The sequence below is a fragment of the Haliotis cracherodii genome, unplaced genomic scaffold (assembly GCF_022045235.1).
Source record: "Haliotis cracherodii isolate W230 unplaced genomic scaffold, xgHalCrac1.p SCAF_10, whole genome shotgun sequence".
Classification (NCBI taxonomy): domain Eukaryota; kingdom Metazoa; phylum Mollusca; class Gastropoda; order Lepetellida; family Haliotidae; genus Haliotis; species Haliotis cracherodii.
Genome location: NW_027266265.1, coordinates 27,718,625 through 27,734,136, shown reverse-complemented (window position 1 = coordinate 27,734,136; position 15,512 = coordinate 27,718,625). Strand labels below are relative to the sequence as shown.

The 15,512-nt window shown below is 36.3% G+C and overlaps 2 protein-coding genes across 10 annotated transcripts in view; one reads left to right on the top strand and one right to left on the bottom strand.

Annotated features, from left to right (window-relative positions):
* LOC139454232 (serine-rich adhesin for platelets-like) overlaps positions 1–13,474 on the bottom strand; it is a 117,577-nt gene extending 104,103 nt beyond the window's left edge. For all 4 annotated transcript variants that reach the window (XR_011652448.1, XM_071235832.1, XM_071235833.1 and 1 more), the window contains exons 1-2: positions 13,359–13,474; positions 5,888–5,929 (exon numbers count right to left, since the gene is read on the bottom strand). The gene's annotated coding sequence lies outside the window, so the exon portion shown is untranslated. The remainder of the gene's footprint in view (positions 1–5,887; positions 5,930–13,358) is intronic.
* Positions 13,475–13,576: 102 nt separating this feature from the next.
* The window catches only part of LOC139454230 (zinc finger homeobox protein 4-like), a 167,732-nt gene continuing 165,796 nt past the window's right edge, over positions 13,577–15,512 (top strand). For 5 of the 6 annotated variants that reach the window (XM_071235818.1, XM_071235830.1, XM_071235831.1 and 2 more), the window contains exon 1: positions 13,577–13,663. The gene's annotated coding sequence lies outside the window, so the exon portion shown is untranslated. Of the gene's footprint in view, positions 13,664–13,702; positions 13,796–15,512 lie in introns of those variants that run through there. The other variant, XM_071235819.1, reaches the window with a different exon arrangement.

The following is a 15,512-nucleotide window of genomic DNA, read 5'->3' as shown; positions in this document are numbered from 1 at the left end:
TAAGGACCCTTGTTGATGTAGGCTAGGAAGAACACTGGGAAGGTCATACAGACAGTAGAGGAAGGACTTACAGACAGGTAGAAGATCACCCTACAGACAGTAGGGAAAGGTCATACAAACAGTAGAGAAAGGTCATACAAACAGTAGAGGAAGGTCATAATACAGACAGGAGAAGGTCATCACACAGACAGTAGAAGGTCATCATATAGACCGTAGGTCATCATGCAGAAAGAAGAGGATATTCCTCAAACATACAGCAGAGGAAGGTTATCATACAGACAGTAGATCTTCATACAGACAACAGAAGAAGGCCATCATACAGACAGTAGAAGATTCTCATACAGACAGTAGGGGAAGGTCATGCAGACAGGTAGAAGGTCCTCAGACAGTAGAGGAGGGTCATACAGACAGAAGAGGAAGGTCATTCAGACAGGTAGGTCACCATACAGACAGTAAAAGGTCCTCATACAGACAGTAGAGAAAGAACATGCAGACAGTAGAAGGTAATCAAACAGACAGTAGAAGGTCATCATACAGATAGTTGAGGAAGGTCATACAGACAGTAAAAAGGTCCTCGTACAGACAGTAGAGGAAGGTCATCATACAGACAGTAAGAGGTCGTACAGACAGTAGAAGGTCATCATACAGACAGTTGAGGAAGGTCATACAGACAGTAAAAAGGTCCTCATACAGACAGAAGAGGGAGGTCATCATACAGACCATTATAAAACAACAGGATTATATTTGACTTTCAAGCAAATAAATTTCTCAAGAGGCAACTCCGCAACTCAGCAAGGATGAACATTTTCAGTTGAAACTCCCTCATATATACGTAAAATGAAGATTGAACAACCTACTCATTTCCATGCTATCAGCTGATTTGTAGATAAAGGTAAACAACCTGCTGCCATAAAGAAAAGGTTAGTGGAGATTGGTGAGTATTACTGTAGCCAACAAAGACAGCATGGCAATTATCAGGCTTAGTACTAATGGAAAAGGCTTTCTTTACTAATTCACGACCTTAGAGTAACATGACCTGTTGTGGAGAACTACAGCAATTACACAAAATTACAAGTCCTCAAATTAAAACACAGGGGAACGATGTAAGATAAAATCCTGTAGTAGGGCAGGCTCAATCAGGGCACATTCTGCATAAAATATTTGCTGACATGCAAAGTGGCTTTTGTTTTCTTTGTTGGTTCTGCTTTGGCAAATAATTTTATTATGATATCTTTCATAAAGCATCAGACAGTCAACAAATCCGGGGTTATTTTTGTTGAAATTAGTCTCCTTATTCCCTGCAGTAAGAAGGTGGTATTTGACATCTGACCAGAACTGCCAAATTAATGCAAACAATCTAGAGATTAGTAGGTTGCTAAGTTACACAGAGGGTGCTACTGGACATTCTAAAACAGGTGAAAGTGGGCTGAATAATGGCCATAAGAATGTAATAGAATGAAGATGACATGAAAACCGTGTTTACTTGTGCCCCGGTTCCAAAAAAAGCCACACCACAGAATGCATGAAAATTATTGATATAAATTTGTTTGAAACAAGTCATAAGAAATTGCTTATGATACAAATCCAAGGCTGTATAAAAAAAGAGAATATCAAACAACATTTTTGTAACTTACATGACTCTTATACAAAATGACCTCACAAAATAATGTGAATACTTAACAGTCTTCTCTTGGACAGCTGAAGGTCTATAAACAAACACAGCATCGGCCGAAAATGGGAAATATTTACATTGTTTGATTTGAGCAATAAGCTTACATCAAGGCTTTCTCTGAGCATCAATTTTCTGCAAGCAGAACTATGTGTCTGTCTTTTTAAGTTGACAATACATAGCAATCGGGCAGCATCGGCAGCAGTATAAAGCCCACCATCAACTTCGCAATAGTATTTTACCCAATCACCTGCGGCATACATGGGTAAGAAGAAACTACACAGTAGTATTAGGGTTAACATTCATCTCAAGTCGAGTGCAGCACTGGAATGCTGAAATGTCCTAAGACAATTCAAATCTATTTCAATTTTTTCATCGCTTGATATTTGCCCCCAAATTAAAATGAAGATTTATCAAGTACCTACATACACAGGATTGATACACTTTATACGAAGCAGTCTGGCTCTTTCCATAACTATTAATGTTTACTAATTGCTGATATACAAAGTGTTGACACTGGACCTTTTCAGAGCAGTCTGGACGACGTGAACCGTCATTACATCAGTGAGCAATTCTCTTCCATTAACAACAGACACTTTACCAGGAGTAATTATTAATACTATTTTCCAATCTTCTGCACAAATGGTTTAGAAACAGGATTTGATTTGTCGTCAAACTAATTATATACTTTCCATTTTCTAAAATATATATCACAATTTATGCAAACATAATTTCCTTTTAAGGTATACACAGTTTCCACTTCAAATCCTAGAACACTAATCTTAATTTGTGAAAACTGTGAAAGCAGGGCGAGAGAATGATAGAGAGAATTGTTTTTTAAGTCTTGAATTATGCACTCAGTGCTTTGTGTCTTCACACACAAAATACCTTGGTGTCACATAAGAGAAAAGAAAAACACCCAAACATTACTTCATCTACCTAAAAAGTTACACCTGAGCAAGCTGCATGCCTAAGAAAGTGGTATTCCTTTTTTCAAATGATTTTCTCAGGTGAAATCTGCATTTAAAAAGCTTTGTCTTCCAACATCAAGGTTTGCAAGCAACATATTATCTATCCCCTACTAACATGCATGAGAAAAAACCCATTAAATATTACTCTTATTACATATCACAGCCATTTCTTCATAAACCATTGCCTATTTTTTCTTTGATGTTGGAAGGACAAGGCTATTAATGTCTAAAACAAGACATACGATCTGGTTCGTTGCTAAATGAGTTGACTGAGGGATCTACAGTCACTGACTAGTGTACAATACAAAAAGTATTTGACAAGTGTCAAGGTGAAACCAACACCTCCAACCATCAAATGATATAACGGTCCAAATAAATTAAATCTGGGCTACACTTTTCAAATATTGTCTGAGATGTGTTCATGTAAGTGATCAGGCTGGAGCATTAAGAAAGTGCAAAGAAAACATGAACTTAATGTCCTAGGATATTAATCCTTTTGTCATGCAGAAAATGTCACTGAAGGCAAACACCCTACATAGCTCCCCCCTTTGATTTTCACTACTTCAGGTGAAGAATACATTCATCAATTTATCAAGCAAACAAAGAAAGCAGATTTTGTACTAGGTCACACCACATAAAGAAAACTTGTATCACTGCTAAGCAGAAAAGGATCTATTGTAAATTTTGAGCTCGGAATTAAAGTTCCTTGAGTCCACCAGTGATCCCCTGACAAGATGGAAGGATCTTATTAAATCTCGCGTAATAAAGAAAGTGACAGGCAACATTGAAACATTTCCTATTGCATTTTATTGATATCAGCTGTTTATTTTTTATTTGAGCTTTAATTTATTAAATTCAGTTTGATTAAATGCAATGTTATCTGGCATTAAGAATTCACCTCATTAAAATTTATAACACACACACATACACACGATGATCCCCTGCTCAATAAATAAGCTAGTATATGACACTTATTCATTGGGTTTATACACATTAATAAATATCAAGAGTAGAGTTTCTTATATATTAATAGCAATTCTCTCTTAGTCCCTAATAATTCACTAATGATGACATTTCCATTCCATCACTTCAAGAAAGTCATATGCTTTATTGCATTCTGTGAAGGAGAAAAGTATTTCAGTTTTCTTGCAAAACATCCTTCATATTATTATATCATAGTTTGTACTTGGAAAGCCAACTTAAATATTTAGCAATCCATAAAGAGTACTAAAGTTAACATTTAATGAAACCATAATTTGAAGACACTGATCAAGAAAACCAAAATAAAGCTTATATCAAATGTATCCCATGTGATAATATATATATGACATTCTTGAGTATAATATCATACTAACATACTGAAATACATTGAACTGATTTGTAAGGAAAATAGATTGGATGAAAACATAGAAGTCCTAAATTATGTTTTTTTGAAATAACATTTGATCTGCATGTGTGTTAAATTCCTACTAGTGCCATTATACACATGCGGTTACTCTACTTCACATGCACACAAGACCCCAGCACTGTGTACATGCCATGTTCTTTATTTCTAATAAATATTGCTATTTCTGAGCCCAAAATCATCTCTCCAAGAAGCTCAGACACACATTTCTTTGTTTGTAAAAAAATATATACATTTACAAAAGAGTGCTTTTCTTCATTTCTGTAAGGGGTGTAAATGTCTCAACATCTGAGCATATTTCAGTTATTTCCATTTATTAACAAAACAATTTGTTGACAGTGCAATAAATGGTCCACAAAATGAGTACTCATATATGAGGGTTAGACATGGCCACCAGTTCACAAGTCTGAAAGCAGTGTAAATCTGGAAGGACTAGTTGTTTTCACCCCAAACTGTGTTATGTTACATATTCCCCGAGTCTGGTACTGTGGACAATTTGGAAGAAGATGATGGTATCTATCTACCTGTGCATATTTGTAATTTGATGTTGTGTCCTTCATTGCTATGTGTGTGTTACATGTGATACATAAGTGACGATATACAGGGAAATTGGGCTCCTATCTCTGTTTGTATGTTTTTCAATGATGCACTCAGCAATATTCAAACTATATGATGGTGATCTGGACAAGACAATCAAGTGATTGACATCATGAGCATTGATCCACCCAATTGGAACACAAGGACATGCATCAACCAAGTCAGCGAGCTCCTATCTATCTCTGTTTGTTTGTGTTTGTTTGTTTTTCAAAGACCCACTCAGCACTATTCAAAATACATGATGATCTGGACCAGACAATCCAGTGATTGACATCATAAGCATTGATCTACACAGTTGGGTCACAAGGACATGCATCAACCAAGTCAGGGAGGTCCTCTCTCTGTCCCTCCTTGAGACACATAACTTGCCAGTAGGTAAAGAAAGGTTTCAGCAGTGTTCTATGTTATCTGTCAGTGACTAATGTGACCCCATGTTTGGAGACGAGGTTGAACAACGACTGGTAAACAATGGCGGCTAGTCAACAAATAAATCACTGCTTGCAATGTCTAAACTTACAACAGTACAACCAGACTACTGATGTTCTGGAAAACTCTTGCTGTTAACAGCAGAAATTACATCCATATCATTTACTCGAGTATAAAATTCATATCATCATGAGCAATACAAATAGAACAAATGTCTGCTATCAAACAATCATTTGGGGCCGATGTGTGGTTGGGGATTATTATTGAAGACAAAATGCCTCCTGCATTTCTTTTGACCAATGAAAGTACACTTTCCTCAAAAGAAGAACACACATTTAATTAGCATCTATAATAAATGTTGATCTGGATGTTTACCTAACAATTTACTTTTGGGTGTAGAAATATGACAAAATTAGATTTTTCCTGTTTCATGTATATCAAGTTTTTCTTTAAAACAAATTACAACCAATGACAAAAGCTAAAATGTTTAGTCCCTTGAAGACAACAATTTGTTATCAGAGGGAGAATGTGTACAGCCAGGCAAATTATTTTCAAGATGGCCACAATGTCAATCAGACAAAAGTGATGGTAACACTGAGTGATAGAGAAGACAGGTGTTATGAATCCTCAAGGCATGTAAAACCCTGAGCTGAATGAGTTATGATTGGGACATATCCCTTGTGCACCCACATGTGAAGGACACACAACCAGAAACCATTAACAGGTAAAAACAGACAGGTACACAGTTAGTAATTATAGAAATAACCTCGTAAAGTAACAAAAGAACTCGCTAAATAAGACTAGGGTATTAAAACTTACTTGGTTGCTTGTGAGCTGTATCAATATCTTTGTGGTTTGATTCTGCAATGAAAGAATATTTAAACACTCTCAATACACAGTGTCTGGTATCAATACACAGTGTCTGGTATCAATACATACTGTCTGGCATCAATACATACTGTCAGGTATCAATACACAGTGTCTGGTATCAATACATACTGTCTGTTAACAATACATACTGTCTGTTAACAATACATACTGTCTGGTATCAATACATACTGTCTAGTATCAATACAAACTGTCTGTTAACAATACATACCGTCCGGTAACAATACATACTGTCCGGTAACAATACATACTGTCCGGTATCAATACATACTGTCTGGTATCAATACACAGTATCTGGTATCAATACACAGAACTGGTATCAATATATACTGTCTGGTATCAATACATCCTGTCTGGTATCAATACACAGTATCTGGTATCAATACATACTACCTGGTACCAATACATACTGTCTGGTATCAATACACAGTATCTGGTATCAATATATACTGTCTGGTATCAATACACAGAACTGGTATCAATATATACTGTCAGGTATCAATACATCCTGTCTGGTATCAATACAAAGTATCTGGTATCAATATATACTGTCTGGTATCAATACATCCTGTCTGGTATCAAAACACAGTGTCTGGTATCAATATTTACTGTCTTGTAACAATTCATCCTGTCTGGTATCAATACACAGTATCTGGTATCAATATATACTGTCTGGTATCAATACATACTGTCTGGTATCAAAACACAGTATCTGGTATAAATACATACTGTCAGGTATCAATACCCAGTGTCTGGTATCAATATATACTGCCTGGTATCAATACATACTGTCTGGTGTCAATACACAGTGTCTGGTATCAATATTTACTGTCAGGTATCAATACCCAGTGTCTGGTATCAATATATACTGTCTGGTATCAATACATACTGTCTGGTGTCAATACACAGAGTCTGGTATCAATATTTACTGTCTGGCATCAATACATACTGTCAGGTATCAATACACAGTGTCTGGTATCAATACACAGTGTCTGGTATCAATACATACTGGCTGTTAACAATACATACTGTCAGGTATCAATACATACTGTCTGTTAACAATACATACCGTCTGTTAACAATACATACTGTCCGGAAACAATACATACTGTCCGGTATCAATACATACTGTCTGGTATCAATACACAGAACTGGTATCAATATTTACTGTCTGGTATCAATACATCCTGTCTGGTATCAATACAAAGTATCTGGTATCAATATATACTGTCAGGTATCAATACATCCTGTCTGGTATCAATACAAAGTATCTGATATCAATATATACTGTCTGGTATCAATACATCCTGTCTGGTATCAATACACAGTATCTGGTATCACTATATACTGTCTTGTAACAATTCATCCTGTCTGGTATCAATACACAGTATCTGGTATCAATATATACTGTGTGGTATCAATACATACTGTCTGGTATCAAAACACAGTATCTGGTATAAATACATACTGTCAGGTATCAATACCCAGTGTCTGGTATCAATATATACTGCCTGGTATCAATACATACTGTCTGGTGTCAATACACAGTGTCTGGTATCAATATTTACTGTCAGGTATCAATACCCAGTGTCTGGTATCAATATATACTGTCTGGTATCAATACATACTGTCTGGTGTCAATACACAGAGTCTGGTATCAATATTTACTGTCTGGCATCAATACATACTGTCAGGTATCAATACACAGTGTTTGGTATCAATACACAGTGTCTGGTATCAATACATACTGGCTGTTAACAATACATACTGTCAGGTATCAATACATACTGTCTGTTAACAATACATACCGTCTGTTAACAATACATACTGTCCGGTAACAATACATACTGTCCGGTATCAATACATACTGTCTGGTATCAATACACAGAACTGGTATCAATATTTACTGTCTGGTATCAATACATCCTGTCTGGTATCAATACAAAGTATCTGGTATCATTATATACTGTCAGGTATCAATACATCCTGTCTGGTATCAATACAAAGTATCTGATATCAATATATACTGTCTGGTATCAATACATCCTGTCTGGTATCAATACACAGTATCTGGTATCACTATATACTGTCTTGTAACAATACATCCTGTCTGGTATCAATACACAGTGTCTGGTATCAATATATACTGTCTGGTATCAATACATACTGTCTGGTATCAAAACAAAGTATCTGGTATCAATATATACTGTCTGGTATCAATACATCCTGTCTGGTATCAATACACAGTATCTGGTATCATATATACTGTCTTGTAACAATACATCCTGTCTGGTATCAATACACAGTGTCTGGTATCAATATATACTGTCTGGTATCAATACATACTGTCAGGTATCAATACACAGTGTCTGGTATCAATATATACTGTCTGGTATCAATACACAGAACTGGTATCAATACACAGAACTGGTATCAATATATACTGTCTGGTATCAATACATCCTGTCTGGTATCAATACACAGTATCTGGTATCAATACATACTACCTGGTACCAATACATACTGTCTGGTATCAATACACAGTATCTGGTATCAATATATACTGTCTGGTATCAATACACAGAACTGGTATCAATATATACTGTCAGGTATCAATACATCCTGTCTGGTATCAATACAAAGTATCTGGTATCAATATATACTGTCTGGTATCAATACATCCTGTCTGGTATCAAAACACAGTGTCTGGTATCAATATTTACTGTCTTGTAACAATTCATCCTGTCTGGTATCAATACACAGTATCTGGTATCAATATATACTCTCTGGTATCAATACATACTGTCTGGTATCAAAACACAGTATCTGGTATAAATACATACTGTCAGGTATCAATACCCAGTGTCTGGTATCAATATATACTGCCTGGTATCAATACATACTGTCTGGTGTCAATACACAGTGTCTGGTATCAATATTTACTGTCAGGTATCAATACCCAGTGTCTGGTATCAATATATACTGTCTGGTATCAATACATATTGTCTGGTGTCAATACACAGAGTCTGGTATCAATATTTACTGTCTGGCATCAATACATACTGTCAGGTATCAATACACAGTGTCTGGTATCAATACACAGTGTCTGGTATCAATACATACTGGCTGTTAACAATACATACTGTCAGGTATCAATACATACTGTCTGTTAACAATACATACCGTCTGTTAACAATACATACTGTCCGGTAACAATACATACTGTCCGGTATCAATACATACTGTCTGGTATCAATACACAGAACTGGTATCAATATTTACTGTCTGGTATCAATACATCCTGTCTGGTATCAATACAAAGTATCTGGTATCAATATATACTGTCAGGTATCAATACATCCTGTCTGGTATCAATACAAAGTATCTGATATCAATATATACTGTCTGGTATCAATACATCCTGTCTGGTATCAATACACAGTATCTGGTATCACTATATACTGTCTTGTAACAATACATCCTGTCTGGTATCAATACACAGTGTCTGGTATCAATATATACTGTCTGGTATCAATACATACTGTCTGGTATCAAAACAAAGTATCTGGTATCAATATATACTGTCTGGTATCAATACATCCTGTCTGGTATCAATACACAGTATCTGGTATCATATATACTGTCTTGTAACAATACATCCTGACTGGTATCAATACACAGTGTCTGGTATCAATATATACTGTCTGGTATCAATACATACTGTCTGGTGTCAATACACAGTGTCTGGTATCAATATTTACTGACTTGTAACAATACATACTGTCTGGTATCAATTCAAACTGTCTAGTATTGATACATACTGTCTGGTATCAATACAAACTGTCTGGTATCAATACATCCCGTTTGGTATCAATATATACTGTCTGGTATCAATACACAGTATCTGGTATCAATACATACTGCCAGGTATCACTACCCAGTGTCTGGTATCAATACATACTGTCTGGTAACAATACATACTGTATTGGTATCAATACACACTTTCAAGTATCAATACATAATGTCTGGTATCAATACATACTGTCTGGTATCAATACATACAGTCTGGTAACAATACATACTGTATTGGTATCAAAACACACTTTCGAGTATCAATACATAATGTCTGGTATCAATATATAATGTCTGGTATCAATACATACTGTCTGGTGTCAATACACAGTGTCTGGTATCAATACATACTGCCTAGTAACAATACATACTGTATTGGTATGTATACACACTTTTGAGTATCAATACATAATGTCTGGTATCAATATATACTGACTGGTATTCATAAAAAAAATTTGCTTATCAATACAAACTTTCCCAATACCAATACAAACTGTCTGGTATCAATACAGAATATCTGGGTATCAATACAAATTGTCTGGTATCAATACAGAATATCTGGGTATCAACACAAACTGTCCAGGTATGAATACAAACTGTTCAGGTATCAATACAAACACTCTGGGGATCAATACAAACTCTCTGGGTATCAATACAAACTGTTCAGGTATCAATACAAACCCTCTGGGTATCAATACAAACTGTATGGGTATCAATACAAACTGCATGGGTATCAATACAAGCTTTCTAGGTATCAATACAAGCTGTCTGGGAAGCAATACAAACTGTCTGGGTATCAATACAAACTGTCCAGGTCTCAATAAAAACTGTCTGGATATCAATACAAACTGTCCAGTGTCAATACAAACTGTCCAGTGTCAATACAAACTGTCTAGTGTCAATAATAACTGTCTGGATATCAATACAAACTGTCCAGTGTCAATAATAATTGTCTGGATATCAATACAAACTGTCCAGTGTCAATACAAACTGTCCAGTATCAATACAAATTATCCATTATCAATACATACTGTCCGGATATCAATACAAAATGTCCAGTATCAATACAAAATGTCCAGTATCAATACAAACTGTCCAGTGTCAATACAAACTGTCCAGTATCAATACAAACTGTCCAGTATCAATACAAACTGTCCGGATATCAAAACAAACTGTCTAGTATCAATACAAACTGTCCGGATATCGAAACAAACTGTCCAGATAGCAATACAAACTGTCTGGATATCAAAACAAACTGTCCAGTATCAATACAAACTGTCCGGATATCAATACAAACTGTCCGGATATCAAAACAAACTGTCTAGTATCAATACAAACTGTCCGGATATCGAAACAAACTGTCCGGATAGCAATACAAACTGTCTGGAAATCAATACAAACTGTCCGGATATCAATACAAACTGTCCACTATCAATACAAACTGTCCGGATATCAATACAAACTGTCCGGATATCAAAACAAACTGTCTAGTATCAATACAAACTGTCCGGATATCGAAACAAACTGTCCGGATAGCAATACAAACTGTCTGGAAATCAATACAAACTGTCAAGATATCAATACAAACTGTCCACTATCAATACAAACTGTCCGGATATCAATACAAACTGTCCGGGTATCAATACAAACTGTCTAGATATCAATACCAAGCAATCATTCCTGACAAACAGGTGATGGGCAAGTGGACCAGAGTGAACATTAAAAAGTCAGTGATTAACGGATGGAAGAATGGACCAGAGTCAACATTGAATAGTCAGGGCTGACTGATGACCAGGTACTGGGGGAGTGGACACATGTGAACATATAACCTTTAAAAGTAATGCGTGGTCCAGTAGCCAAGAGTGATTGAGTGAGTTTGGTTGGACTTAGCGCAACTTTGAACAGTATTCCAGTTATATCACGGGGCATCAGCTTAATGTGGGAGGAAAGCACGAAGCGATGCAGATCTCAAACATTTACCACTTTAGTGAAACCTACGACAATGGGTAAGGTGCCGACAGGCCGAAAAACATAATCGAAGCGAACCGGGATTCAAACCCACGAGCTTAGGTTTCTGGCATGTCCAAGGAACGCAACTCAGCACAGCGAAATGCGATGCCTTAGATGACTGGGCCACCCGTGCCCTTCCCATCCCATCCTAGAAGCCATGACCATTGCATAAACTACTGTACACCTTGAGTCAGTTAAGTATCTATGATGTCTCACTTGACCCAAAAGACACTATTTTTATGCAAATGTCAAATGTCTTGAGTGATAATATCCACTTTTTTTTCCAATTCATTCATGTGATTTACACACTTTTGATACCATTCACATCAACCCATCAACAGGTGCTGGAATTCTTGATGAGGGTAATATAACATAGTTTTCTTTTCCAAATTTTCTTTTTTCTGCCAAATATCTTGATAGACCATATTTTCTTTTAATATACATATATATTCAGATGGTTTACATTGCACTTTCTTGTGTGGCATACACTACTGAAATTGGATAATCGTGGTTTCTGCAGCTGGATATTCCTTAAAAGAAATGTCCAAAGTAAACATTTCTGTTGTAATTTGAAGGCATCTGTACTTTCTTACAGGTGCATAATTATGTCTAGATAGATGACAGATTAAATCTGAGTGTTATATTTTCCTTAACTGAGACTCCATTTATTTCTATTTAAAAAAAATGTTTGAATTCAGAAGTGTGAATTTGAAATTTACACACAATTCTATTTATGCTCATTTTCTGACCATTCCAATGAATGTTTACTGGTATTCACTATATTAGCACATTATAGGCCTAATTGTGTCTGTTCAACTGTTAATAATAATAATATATAGACACATGTATAAACATAAACGTTAGTTTGTTGCAGAATGTATTACAATTGAAAAATAAAGCATGTGTAATAAAATGTGTCAAACAATATGTGAATATTACTGGTTTCATTTCCTTGACCTATATAGGCCTACATATGACAGTGTTCATTACCAGATGAGGTTCATTGGGACAACATTGTTCCACGTAATAGACACCTTCAACAAAAACTGAAGTATGCATATGTAAACTTATAATAATACTTCATTGGGTGCTGGCAGGGTACAATAGCAGATGAACTGTCTTCTCTCTCGTTTATTTGCAGACTATATTTCTCCTGTTCCATGAACACCACACATTATTGTCGTTATGACTCGATAATGATCTATTATCTGTGTCATTGTCCACAATATATCAGAAAATATTCTTAATGATTTACTTACATGTTATCTTGGTCTCCTATCGTTTTTAGTTCGCGTTAAACAGCGTGTGATGTTGAATAACACCCTATGTAAAACACGTCGTCTGCATGAGTTTTGTCAACATTCATGTTTGCCATGCGAGGCGTTGGTGAATTGATTTGGCGATTGCGCTTGAGTTAAATGTTTAATTACTTGCTGTATGTGTCAAGTATGTAGCGTGTACTTGTTGTGATGTTTATGCACCGCTGATTTTGACTTTAGATACGTTTATTGGCTACTTTTTCTCATTTTTCCTCACTCACCGGGCACCTGCTAGACGGCTGCCATTTTCTATCCCACAATTCCGCTTCCGGTTGAGTCTGGTTAATTGAAGCATGCGCAACTCATTCCAATTAATTTTTGAATAATTAATTAGCGCAATAAAATATCCACTTTTCATTTACTGTTATTTTTAGCTGCCGTTTTGAATGCTTGCAAGTCGCCAGAGACGCTCGAGCTGTCGAGACAGAGAGGTGCGAATACCGGCAAACCTGACCTCCTAGCGATCCAGGGGGCTCGAAGCGGCAAACTTCAACCTGAAGAAATTAACAACGTGACGGATTTTGAGGCAAGTTTGACCTAGACCTAGCTTGCTCCACTCCATAGCTAACAGCACGCTTTCTAATTACTGGCTGTAATTAGTCTGTAAGTCGCCATGATCCACAACTAGCAGATCACACAGTGCGGCCTGGCTTTCACCGTAGGTCTTGTCGTATTCTTCTTTTCTTTCTGTCTTGCATTGAAGGGTAGATAGCATGTTTTTAATCGAGTTTGTATTGCAATTTGCGGCGATATCAATAACAATCGGATTGCGTATTCGGCTAGTCAATATTTCTTGTCGATGTCTGAGGCAGTCACATCTTTGTTATGCAATAGTGTTGCTTGCCGTGCGATAAGCATTGGTGGGAGTGTGTTAAGACCGCAACGGTTTAATACCTCTACTTTCCATTTCGTGTTTATTCACCGGTGTCGGCATCAAGGTATATTTTTCTTTTATTTCTCTATTACAATAACGTGATTGAACTGTACTGTCAGGTATTGTCTGCTTGTTCAGACATTTCGGTAGGTCTATTTTATTTTCTTGGTGGTCCGTGTAAAACCCATCCCATACGACGGGTTAATGGCATGCGATCGTTCAGTCATTGGAACCAGTTATAGTGATTGAATAATGTTCAAAAACGCGCGAAAGTGTTTCACACGCTTACATTGCATGCTGATTGCTTATGAATACATGTGCATGTTAGGTGTAAAGCTATGACACGGCGTCGAGGGGGAGGTCGTGGGGGGTCGGGGTTTGTGATTTTACGCGACCGGACAGAGAAATGGGACCTCGGCTGACCCCGCTTTCATCATAGGCCGATAATGTTACGAGGGATATACTCGAGGGAATTCCACACGGCTACCGTGTATTGCACAGAGATTCGGCTCACACGCGCGGTCAATGTGTTTCACGGGATCGTTTTGCTGTGTGCTTTATGCGTGTAATACACACTGTGTGTTCTCCGCACGTGGGGTGCGCGTGGAGAGTATTGCATGTTTATTGCGGACAAATAGAAATGCGAGGCTCAGATCGTAATGGGTTTGTACTGTAAGAATTCTTTACTTACACAGGGTACTTGACGGTATAACGTTTATGTCTGATTTCTCGTGTCGATATATAATAACAATTATTTTGAAAAAAAAGATAAATCTGATTAATATCAAATATAAGTAATTCGTGTGCTTTGTTGGTTGTTAAATGTATGTACAATATTAATTAATTTTTCACATCATGTGTTGAGGAGTCAAAATATCATGTCAAGTGGAAGTAAATAATTTTATATTTGCTTCTCAAAGACTTGTAATTACTCAAATTGTCATGTATTTTTCAAAAATATGAAAAAAGATATTTTCATTATTTTATCAAATTGCCCTTTTTTTGCAATCTCTCTTTGACATATGTGAAATAGACAGAAATAGATCATGGAAATACTATATTGAGAGCTACAGTTCATGCATATTATAGGTCGTAAAACACTGACTTGGGAAGTATTATATTATTTATGTCTCAACAATATCCATGTTTTGTCCAACACACAAGAAAACAGAAACAATGTTTAGATTTATGTACTCTGAGATTTTTTTGTAATAGAGATTTGTTTCAGCTCTGGTCTAAGTTTTTATATGATGTTCTAATAAAAGTAGAAATTTAAATGAATTGAGCTTTTCAATATTTTGGGTTGTATTGCTAAAAACAGAATTAACTCAGCTAAGGAAAATGTGAGGGATGCTGAATTTATCAGACAATATGAAGACTAAACACAAACATGGTATTTGCTTGATTTTGGGAATCACAATACCTGCTTGATGGTACTGAATGACAACACTTGCTTGATGGTACAGCATCCCAGTATTTGCTTGATGGTACTGAATCACAA